At 38.0% G+C, this 12173-nt stretch overlaps 1 long non-coding RNA gene across 1 annotated transcript; it reads left to right on the top strand.

Annotated features, from left to right (window-relative positions):
- Positions 1–8331: 8331 nt before the first annotated feature.
- On the top strand, positions 8332–11108 carry LOC113313888. The gene is made up of 3 exons (XR_003342104.1): positions 8332–9625; positions 10266–10349; positions 10876–11108. It is a non-coding gene; the product is annotated as an uncharacterized LOC113313888 (long non-coding RNA).
- The last annotated feature ends 1065 nt before the right edge of the window (positions 11109–12173 follow it).

The following is a 12173-nucleotide window of genomic DNA, read 5'->3' on the forward strand; positions in this document are numbered from 1 at the left end:
CTTTAGAATACTGAACGAAACTTGACTAGCTTGTTCTTTGGTTGGTTGGGATAGAAGGTGGAGGTTACATTAAGAAAGACAACCATCGAATTTAACTGGGTGCATCAAAAAGGGCTACCTCTTGCAAAGTGTCATGTAATTTTTTTTTTCCTTTTGTATATGTATCAAAAGTGTTTCCTTTCAAAAAAAAAAAAAAAAAAAAAAAAAAAAAAAAAAAAGAAAAAAAATATATCAGAAAAATACAAAAAAATCAAGTATTGTTCAATTCCATCATCTCTTGTTCCAAAAATAAAAAGAGAATAGTCAATGTAAATAAGAGTCATGTAAAGAGTTATTTTTGTTGTTTCATTGTAATAAGCAAGGAGGGTGTATGCCATTGATGTACAACGCGAGTAATTGTGAAATACCTCCAACTCATTCACAATTCTCGTAAAGTCCGGACAGCTAGCTAGATTTCGACCTCAGTTCTTAGCCTGAGAAACTATCTCTTGGTGATTAGTAGTCATGACTTCAGATCTTTCTTTACACATGTGTAGATACACTTTACACTCTTATCACATGTCATTTTTTTGTTATCAGTGCTGGGATTGTGCCTTCGATAGCTAGATTGACATCTCCATTTTGCTGTGAGCTTAACTGTTTTGCACATGTCACATTTGATGGAATCTGAGCTTATATTTTGACCTAGAACTTTGTAGGTACGTTCTAAGCAAACCTTCACGAGACTTCAACTCGTCCACTAGGGACACTTAGTGGTTTAAAAGGCTTAGTGCATACGCTAAATGCATTCGAGAGACCAGCGACAGTGGTATAGTTAGGATTTCCTTAGTTTTGTTTTACTTGAGGACAAGTAAAATTCAGGCTTGGGGGTATTTGATGAGTGCCAAATATTGTATATATTTTATCCCTTTTTGTTGGCATTTACTCATCTTTTGTGCGTTAATTCTACATTTTATCCCATATTCTGTATTTTCATTGTTTTCAAGAATAAATATTTTTATTAATTAATTTTGCATTTTTAGGTAATAAATAAAGTTCGGATGAGTCGCGAAGCAAAAAGAGCAGAAAGGTAGTGAAAAGCCGGGAGAAATCACGCAAGGAAGCCGCGAAGAATGGTGCGCACAACCTCATTTTCTACACACAAAAACGCCTCCGTTCTCAGCCATCAGATCAGCTCTCAGAAGCATCCGATGGTCGCTCCTTCATAGAGCATCAAAATCTGAAGTCTCTGCCAAGCACCACAGCGCTGAAATTCCAAGCCTTCAGATTAGATGGTAGTTGAATCCAACGGTCGCTCCTTTACTGTTCATCAATGTTTGATATCCCCGCCTTACACTACAACACCTAACCCCATCTAGAGCCGTTAACTTCGTTGTATCAGAAAATCTGACGGTCGCTACCAACCTCTTCAGGAGGAACCATCCGATCCACCTACCATCTTCGCATCTCGCAGCTCAGAGTCACAGAACATCAAGACTCGATGTATCCGCCTCACACACTAGCAACCTATACCTATACCCTAAACTCGACCCATTCTTCTCCTCTTTCTTTCCTCTTCCCCCCCTCACCTCTGCAGAGACACCATGTCCTGCCACCACCAAACACCATCTCCTGCCTCCACCGTACCAGCCTTCACTTCACCCCCATTTCCACTGCCAAACCACCCACTTCCCCGACATCACAGACGCCACCATCTCTCCCAACTGTCAAGTTAGTTCATCCATTTCACGCCTCTCACTGATGGCATGTGAACTCGAGGAACTAGGTTGATAGCTAGAAATTGACGCAATTGGAGGCAGAGAAGGACCGAGAGGGAAGAAAAGAGGCATGGGTCACCACCAATTCAGCGAATTTGGTGAGAAATTTCGGAATTGAAAAATACCTAATTTCTAATTTTAGGGTTTGAAAAATTTGGGTAATTGTATGCTATAAATAGAGAGTGTGTAGAGCAATTTGAGGGTGTTCTTGGGCTAGCCGAGATTCCCCCAAAATTGGGTTAGTTTAGGTTTAATTTTTAACTTCAATTTCAACTGTTTAATTTTAGGGTTTCAATTTTAATTCCCTGTTATGTTTCAATTCTAATTTCACTACATATGTTAAATTTGTTATTCTCATGTTAATATGCTTGGAATAGCCAGCATCCAGGACTTTCATGTCCTGTTAATGTTTTAAATTTCAGTTCAGTTTCATGTTCATGTCTACTATGTTCTGTTGATGTTACTGTTAATCCTTTTGCTTCCTGTTAGTGTTAATTTATCATGTTAGGTTAAATTAATTCCTGTTAGTGTTTCTGTTAATGTGTTCATTGTTAATTTCAGTTGGTTATGTTAATGTTAAATGTTGTAATGCTCCTGTTGATGTTTGTTAATGTTCACTGTCATGTTTAAACTGCTGTCACAATTGATGGAATGCTAGGCTAGATATCTGTGAAGCATTGATGTGATTGTGCAATGGAAGAAATCAGTGCTCATAGCAAGCTGATTTTCTTGCCATTCCTTGTGTATGCTTAGGTTGCAGTGTTGATTGAGCATTGGGAGAAACTAGTGCTCATAGCAAGCTAGTTCTCTTCTCATTCTATTTGTTTGCATGTATTCTACCTTAGCCTTGCTCCATTTCAGTTTCTTTATCACCCCTGCCCTTGGCTTAGGCCTTGGTTCATCTTGCACTGTTTTATGCTTGTAGTTGCTTTGTTCTTTGTTTCTGTCACTGTTTTACTTCCATGTTCATTTCATTTGTTGATTTACTTCTAGTGTTGCTACTTCTTTTGGCTTGCTGCAACTCTGTTGCTTCTCTTATTCCACTGCCTTGCAGCTGCTGTGCAGCACTTGCGCTGCTGCTGCATTGCCTTCTCTGCTGCTGCAACTCTGTTGTTGCTGCTTTCTTTGCTTTCCCCTGCTGCTGCTGCCCTTCTGCTGTGCAGTCTTGCTACTGCTGCTGCCTTCCAAAGCTAGCTGAGCCCAATCCAGTTTTTTGAAACCAAAGGTTCAAAGCCCAAGGCCCAGTGCAATTCCAAAACAAAAGCCCAAGGTTTAGTTCACTGAGGCCCATTTCATTAAGGCTCAAAGCCCAGTTTAGGTTAAGTTTAAAAGCCCGATCCAATCAACTGTGGGCTTAATCAAAAGCCTAAGTTTAAGGCCAAAGCCCATTCACACTTCAAAGACCAACTGAGCCCAAGCTCAGTTCATTTTATTGTGAACAAACCCATTAGTACTCAAAGCCCAAGCTAAGCCAAAAGGCTTCTTAGCCCAATAGCAACTAGAACCCAAAATAGCTAAACACTCCAAAACACACCCGATCTCTGTGGATCGACCCGTACTTGCACATTTGCCACTTTCGACACCGTGCACTTGCGGTTATAATTTGTAGGACCTTTTAGAAGCCTACCACAGGCTACCACCTTAATGACCACCAGTGAGCCCGCTTATTCCATGGTTGGTCGAATACCTACCATGCCTCCCAAACTACCACCGAATACCAGCCTGAAGTTGGACGTCCAGGCTGGTATGGAGCGGCTTGGAGGAGTCGTACGAACAAAGGCCGCCTACGGCAGTCTCAAATTCATCACGTCCGTACAACTTCACCGGCATAGTTGGACGTCGTAGATCCTCCCATGGACGGTTGGACAAGCGTTGTCATGCACACCGACGGGCCTCCTTCACGCCTGCATAATCGATCCTCCCCTGACCTAGCCACATAATCACGTACAGTTGCCCGAAGTTCGGCCGACGTGAGGTTCAAAGGGTCGCAGGAAATTCCACTAAAGGTCTTAAATTGATCACGACCATCCAACTTCACCAGCATGATTGGATGGCTTAGATCATACATATAACCTCCAGACAGGTATTGGCGTGTTCACCACTGGCCCAATGTGGGTCCCATACGATCGACCTCTCCAGATGAGGAGTGTAGATTGCAATTTCGGTCGGCCAAACTAGCATGCACGCAACCGGACGGAAACCCTAATTAGGGTTTGCGACATGCATATGTCGCAAATTGATCGCGAGCGTCCGTTTTTGCCATCTTGGATGAAGGGTCCGGGAATAGACTAAGCAGGTCCAGAGAGTATCAACATGATCAATGTGGACCCATCTATCTCCATGTCCGACCGACCAAGACAAACCATGGCTAGGTGTCTCGATTCGTGCGCCCAAACTAGGCATGGTTGCGCGGTTTTCTATTGCAAACTGATCTCGACTACTCAACTTTACCGGACAAATTGAGTGGCTTAGATCGCATATTCATGGGACAGCGAGGTACGGACGTGTACACCGACATGCCGTCTACACGCATGACCAATCGGTCTTGCCAAAAACGCGTCCCATGCTTGGATTCGACCAAGCTAAAGGTTGGTGTTTGAGCACCTCCTAAACCCTAATCCAACTGTCGCAGATGTGGGTCGCAAGTCATCTCGTCCATCCAACTTCGCCAGCTTGGACGGACAACCTAAGACAGGAGTTAGGCGACCAGTGAGGCATCACCACGATCATCGTCCACCACTCTTCCACACAGAGTGATCGGCCAAGTCAGGGCTTACCTGTAAAGCCTCCAAACGATCACTCGAAGATGGTCGGACGTGATGCTATTTTAAGACGTTTAATCGTGACTTACTCCATTAAGCCTTAAGATAGTGATGCTTCATACGTGCTGAATATATTCGATGCATTACATGCATAGAATACACACAATATTTCATAAATATCGACTTCCTAAATAACTTAGTTATTTAATCTAGCATCACATGCTACCTTTTGTGGGTCCCACGATCCACACACTCGAGACATTAATCATGTCACAAACTGGGGGATACTTACTGGGGTATTAGTCTGGCGGTTTACAGCGTGCAGCGCACAACACAACATCATAAGAACGTGTCAGGAAGTCATGGACGGTTAGTGATGATGGGAGAAGTGGGATTTACCTGATCGTGTGACAATTACCACGACTCCACTACTCCATCACTCCACTTCCTCCACTTCCCATGAGAAACGTGTGTTAGGCGCAATGACTTGTATAAATAGGTTCTCCTCCCTATTTCCGAAGGAGACAACGAGACAGAAGCCAAGTGTCGATACAATCGCATTCCAACACCAGAACTGATAGCTTTTATTCTGCAAGCCAGTTCAGCTTTCTGATACAAGTCATACACATCCAACACCTTCACAATCTCAACACCTTCTTCGCTTCCCTCTCTAAGATCAACCCCATCTCCTTCACTTTGTGACCGAAGCAAGTCTGGAACGGCCATTTCTTGGTTTAGGCCAGAGTTGTACAGATTGTTTTCTCGAATCACAAGCACTCCCGTGCAGTCCATTTTTTTAGGGTTTAGATTCATTTCTCATCCACACACCCCAAATTACCAAAACCGGCAGAAATATTTTTCACCCATAAACAGGAATCCTATGCATGATACATCCTGTCTCATAGAGAATTGTATCATTGTCACAATTAGTATCAAACACAATGATATACAATCCTATCGGATCCAAAGGATCATGTACGTCATCCAATACATACATAGATATAATTCCAATTCCTAAAACAATTAGGAATAAGAGTATTACATACTTCATTCGTGTCTTCCACCATGATTTTTTGAAGTAGTCAAATCATGTCGTTACGTTAACTGAATCAACCAATAGATTCAATTTCTTAAAGGTTGGATCGCACCAAACACAAATTGTTAGATCTTTTCGTGTTTTCCTGCTCTGATACCAATTGAAAAGACGAGGGTACCCAAATATACCTCAATCTAAAACTTTTGCACCTATAAGTCCTTTATACGAAAGTGATTGTCTATGGACTGAGTCGAGACAATACAACTAATCGGTTCACACTTCGTGTGATCGTCTATGGATACGAGATCGAGACAATATGACAACAAGATAACTTGTGTGATTGACTATGGATTCAAGATCGAGACAATGCTACAACGAAGTATGATTACTTGATAAGAGTTTCGGACTTAACCAAACACAATAGGATTGCTATCAAGTAATTAGGAATTAACGTTTGTGTATTTTACTTCTAATTATAATAAAAAAAATTATAATTGCGGCAATAGAAAAGTAAAAGACACAATAATATTTTGTTAACGAGGAAACCACAAATGCAGATAAACCTCGGTACCTTGTCCAGAATTGAATACTCTCAGGATTAAGCCGCTATACAAAATCTAAACCAACTTCATATAGTTGAGACCAAGCAACTAAACCTATAGTTCACCTAGTTCTGTCTGTATCCCTGCGCCTCCAACTTGTAATAAGTCACGCGCTTAGAACAATTCCTTTGGTTCGTATTCCAAACAATTAAGTAACAACAAATCTGTTCGGTAACAACTCTTTTCAAACAAGTGATATGAGTTTGACAAAAGTCTCTTCCGTTTATCCCAATAAACTCCTTTGTCAGGTTCTTAGATCTATCTCAATACAGCTACCAAAGTAATTGTCTAGATTTTTCAATCAATACATCTTAGTCACAAAGACAATATATTTGTAAGGACCCTCAAGCTCGTCAATGCTATTAGATCGGTCAAGTGATGAATTAGCTGATAATATCTCGATTGAGTTGATAAGGCCGACCAGATTCTACTGAGGCACCCACGATATGGATAAGGGATGCCAAGGCGGTTAACTATAAAACGACTATTTTTCCCTTTAAACAAAACCGATGATATCTTCTTCGTCCGATATCTGAATGACACGTTCGAGTAATCTATTTCTCATAACCTTTCGAGATCTATCTAGTGATATTAGATTCGTATCTAGTTCGTTATTAGATTAAATAACTACGGAAAATTATTTACGCTTATCTACGATTAAGTTTTGTAAATTAAATTTATTACGAATTATATTTAATTTAATAAATGATCCAGTAAATCTTTAAAATGAAACTGATATACATGAAGTAGTAATAATAGTATTCAAATGTTTAGTGTAATATTGGAATTAAAAGAAAATAAATCCGTACATTAATAGGATACTTTACATTATTAGCAAAATATAAAGACTATGAGGATATATTGTAAATTTTATGTAGGCTCAAATTTAGATTATATTAAATTACCAACGCCAATATTTAACAAGATATAATATATGAATTCAATCTGAATAAATAAAAATTTATTATATTAATCTTTATGTAGATGTAGAACTATATTTAAAAATATTAAGGCTTAATGTATCAACCAGACTATCAACTTAAGAATAATGAAAATAATAATACGGTTGATAATAATATTCAAATAATTAGGCTAGTAGGAAATTTATAGTAGATTATGTTTGGAAAATTTAAACAAAGGTATTATAGTAAAGTTAAAAATATCAGATATTATAAATTGTTGTGAATCGAACTTGGATTACTTACAATGATAAAATAAATAAATAATGAAACGGTAAATAAAAACTAAAATAGAAATAAAATCTGATGATTAAATTGTTTAAAATGCTATATAATTTATGAAGTAAATTTTTTAAGTTAAATCAGTTACAATTAAATTTAGGGATTAATTAGTCATAATAAGTTAGAAGTTAATCAATCTTAATAGATTAATCTAGCACTGGAGAATAGAGAAGGTTGTGTTCTCTCTGTTCGTAGGAAGGCATTGTTGGGCTTGGCCAACCTTGACAGGGCAACTGCATTCAGAGATGACCGATCATAGAAGTATGATTTAGTTCTTTTAGAGAATCGATAGTTCAACCTCACTTAGAAAGATTCATAGGATTCTTACTTGAAGTTAGAGATAGACATCTTATAAAATAGTAATTAGTGTAAGGAACTTAGACTTCTTTATTCGATAGTTATTAAATCAGCGTAGTTGAACCTAGAGCTACAAATTTTAATCTTAGTTGTAGAAGACCATTTAGGATTATGCTTTGTTTTATTTTGTTTACGCTTAGACAAGAGAGGATTATTCTATAAGGTGGGGAGTTTTGAAGACCATAGGGATGGTTTGATTTTCGAGGACGAAAATGTATAAGGTGGGGAGAATGTAAGGACCCTCAAGCTCGTCAACGCTATTAGACCGGTCAAGTGATGAATTAGTTGATAATATCTCGATTAGTGTAACTCGAACGTTAATTATTAGAAACTAATCTAACAACGAACTAGATACGAATATAGTATCACTAGATAGATCTCAAAAGGTTATGCGAAATAGACTACTCGAATGTGTCATTCAGATACCGTACGAAGAAGATATCATCGGTTTTGTTTAAAGGATAAATAGTCGTTTTATAGTTAACCGCCTTGGCAGCCCTTATCCATATCGTGGGTGCCTCAGTAGAATCTGATCGGCCTTATCAACTCAATCGAGAGGATGAGCTCTCATTTCTTCTTCTTCTTTCTCTTTCTTCGGCTTCTTTCTTTCTTTCTCTGTTCTTCTTCTTCTATTGAATATTCGGGAGATTCAATGAAGTAAATTAATTGATGATATTGTGTAGATGAGGAAGGTGATGATGTGGTGGTGTGGTTGAAGTCGTTGATTCAGAGTTACAAGGAAAATGTAAACCAGAGAGAATCAATTAGGTTTTTGATATTAAAATTCATTTCTGTGTGGAACATGTTGTACTGATAATATGAAGTTGTTCTGAAGATGAATCGAAGAATCAAAGAGTTGGGCTTTCTCAGAGAATTGAATCAAAGTTCGAATTGGTGATGTATAAGAAGAATTAAAGACTGGGTTTAGCTAATTGTGAGGAAAGGGTTGAAGTTAATTTGATAATATAGAGTTGTTCATGAAGAATTGTGAAAATTAGGGTTCATGTGCTCTGCCCCAAAACAGAAATTAGGTTTTCAGAAGAATTAATTTTGTGATGTAGTTGTTCAGTGGGTGTTGATGATTGGGTAAGCCTATAAACAATCTTAATTCTAGTATTTTGATTTGAACCGTTTTAATTATTGGACTTATGAATAAGAATTGAGATTGGATAAGTTAATTGAGCTAATGGAGTTTCTGGTTGTGTGTGACTGGAGTAGAGGAATGTTAGGATATTACAGAGATGATGAAGGTGGTGACTGTGAAGAGAATATGTTTAAACTTAGGAATGAATTGTTATTGCAGATGGAACAAGCTTGATATGGGTGAACTTGAGTTACAGGATTGTTAACTTAAGAAGTATAAGAGTGATTGGTGTTGGTAATATCCGTGTAGAGGTTGTGGAACTAAATTGTCTGTGTATGTGAAGTTGCAGGTGTTATGGCGTGAATTGGTAGTGAACTATGATATCTGCAGGTAGAGGTGTAATAGGTGGAGGTACATGGAGTGAAGTTGGGAGTAATGGGTTGCTTGCACTAGCAGTGGTGATGTTATAGAATATGGTAGTGTTTGGGGGATAGATGGTGGAGCTGCAGTTATGGTTTAGGTGGATGGAATGAACTGAGTTGTTAATGATGTGGTTCTGAACTGAATTGGATGCTAATGCAAGATGTTGTAGAAGTGTATCTAGAGATGAAGTTATAGATGGATACTAAATAGGTGTTAGTTGTATTTACATATATAGATAGAGTTGGATTGGTGGTGTAGTTAGCTGAAGTGAAATGTTTGTATGATTGTATTTGTAGGAATGAAGGTTAGATGAACTTTGGAGTTGAATCTGTGCAGTGAGAGGCTTGCAGTTGCTGCCTAAAGGTAAGCTGAAGTTGTAATTGAAATTGTATTATGAAGTTATTTTAGAATTGAATGGAATGTTTAGTAGTTGTATAACTTCTGTTCTCGAGTATTACGCCTGTTAGTCATCCTAGTCAGATTATCTGACTGATTATGTTCTTACCTGACTCAGACTATCTGACTGAGTTGAATTAATTTAACTCAGTTGACCTGACTTAACTCAGTGGACCATTTTAACCTGACCTTGAATATGTTGACTTAGACGTTGACTGTTAGTTGACTCCCCCTGACCAGACGTTGACCGTTAGAGACTGTTAGTTGGCTCAGATGGATTGGACCTTAGGTTAATGGGCTGGTCTAGTGGACTTGGGCTTAAGACTAGTTATCATATGTTGATGATTTGGACCCTTTATGGTCCGAGTTAGCTTTTGGTTCCTTCTACAGTTGTAGAAATTCTTATGACTTAGCTAATGTATTGTGGAACCGACCTAATTGGATTAGTAAACTCTTAGTTATGTTAAAGGTAGAGAATGAGATACCATAATGGGCTTAGAACCATTAAATAGTTCACTTAGCTTATAACCATAACTTTTATGAATTATGTTATGAGCCTTGTGTGAGCCTTTTGGCTAGATTCTTAGAGTTTTTGTGTGATTAACAGTTAGTCTTTATTAACAACGACCGATTCAAAGGATGAACCAGTGGATCGTGGATTCGAGGTAGGCGTGGCTTGTCATCAAAAGAGGTGGGAATACTTTTAACTCTTTTGAAACCATTGTTGTTCCTTTTATAAAAGTTTATATTTAACAAACTCATGCATTCTCCGTTTGTGCATTCCATGCATTGTTTAGTTTGCATTACGATTGTTCTGCTGATTCTTTGAATCTTTCCACGATTTGGAAAGGACTTGTAATGTTTGTTGTCATTATGAATTTTTATGGGAAATGAGAATTTCCACATGTGGTATATATAGTATACGCTCCTTCACATTTATATCTACATGAATTCAGCTTTTATGTATATTAGGTGTGGCACAACCCGGCATCAATATATTATTAGGTGTGGAACAACCCGGCATCACTATTATACATTGCTTGACGAAGGAGTTTATTCATATACATGTTTGTGTATTTCCAGTGACTTAGTCACTTTGATGTTTGGGAAAACATGTATTGTTTTTCAAATCTTGCTCATGATTTATTTAAAGTTACATGTTATTCCTGCTGGGCACCCTTTCTAGGGATGATGTGCTCACCTTTTCCCACTTTCAGTTTCAGAGACAGATCAGAGTTGCGCAGCGAAAGCTTCGAGGACGTTGAGTCTGTTTTTTAGATTGCTTTTGCTATGTTTATCAAGTTGTATATTGTATTTGAAAACCAACTGACTATTGTATATGTATCATTTGAGAGGAGCTCTTGTATATATATTTCTGAGCGGGGCTAGTTTTGGGTTAAGTTTTGTAGCAGATTCCTTGATTGAATGTTTAAGTAAATGATTTAGATTCTTAGTGCCTCTTTATTTAGTTATTCTCTTGGATTAGTCAGCTACTAGCTTTGGGGGCGCTACAATATTGATGTTGATCTACTCAGCTAATCAATCACGATTATCACAAAGATAAACCAATTATAGTTGGATCCCCAGTCGATCAAGTTTTGTGCACACCAAAAAATATGAACTCAAACAAGCAATCTTCTTTGTCTTCAAATCTTCTTAGATCTTCAATAAACACCTGCACACAATTAACTTGAATCTCTTGTGATCAATCACACATAGAACTGAGTCTGTTAACAATGGATTATCACAAGATGTCTTTAGATCTACAAACAGTCTAAAGATCCCCGTTGAAACTTCGATCTAGTTTGAGTGATTCTTATATCATAAGAGTAGATTCTCAAGCATAAACAAACTAGGTGCAATCAAAGTTCAACCACCGTTAGTCAATCAAATCAATCGAAAACTAATAATAAACTGCAATTATCTAGTTTCCCAGCAACGTTATTCGTAGAGCTTCCCAATCCCAAAGAAGTCTTTAAAACCAGCAGTCATAAGAGATTTCGCCTAATTAGGGTACTTTTCTCTCCGAATAGAAGGCTCCACCAGTAACAACAGAACTAGGTAGTTTTGTTGGCTCTGAGGATTAGTTTGCTTGTAAACTTCAATATTTATAGACCAAAGATGTAGGATCAAAATTTCGCGACAACGATACGCTCGCGAATTCTTAAAAACGCATTAAAAAAATATCGCAGAGCACTTTGAGAAACGATACAATAGGTGATATTAGCTTAAACATAAGAAAAATGTAATAACGTTGCGAAGATTAAAAGATCTGCGAAATTAACATTTGTAAGCTTGCGATGATCCGAAATTAGGGGAGATGTTAGTTGTACATTAGCTGTCATCCACTATGTAAACACCTATATAAAGAGAAAGACAAGAGAGAGAAAGGGGGAGATAATCAGAAAGAGAGACACACTTTAGGAGAGGATACATTCTGTAGAGAGAGAAAGTAGAATTGGTGGTATTATTATTATCTTCTTCTTCCTTCTTCAACCAAGAGCTCCAAATACTC

This window comes from Papaver somniferum, chromosome 9 (genome assembly GCF_003573695.1).
Source record: "Papaver somniferum cultivar HN1 chromosome 9, ASM357369v1, whole genome shotgun sequence".
NCBI classification, from domain to species: Eukaryota; Viridiplantae; Streptophyta; class Magnoliopsida; order Ranunculales; family Papaveraceae; genus Papaver; species Papaver somniferum.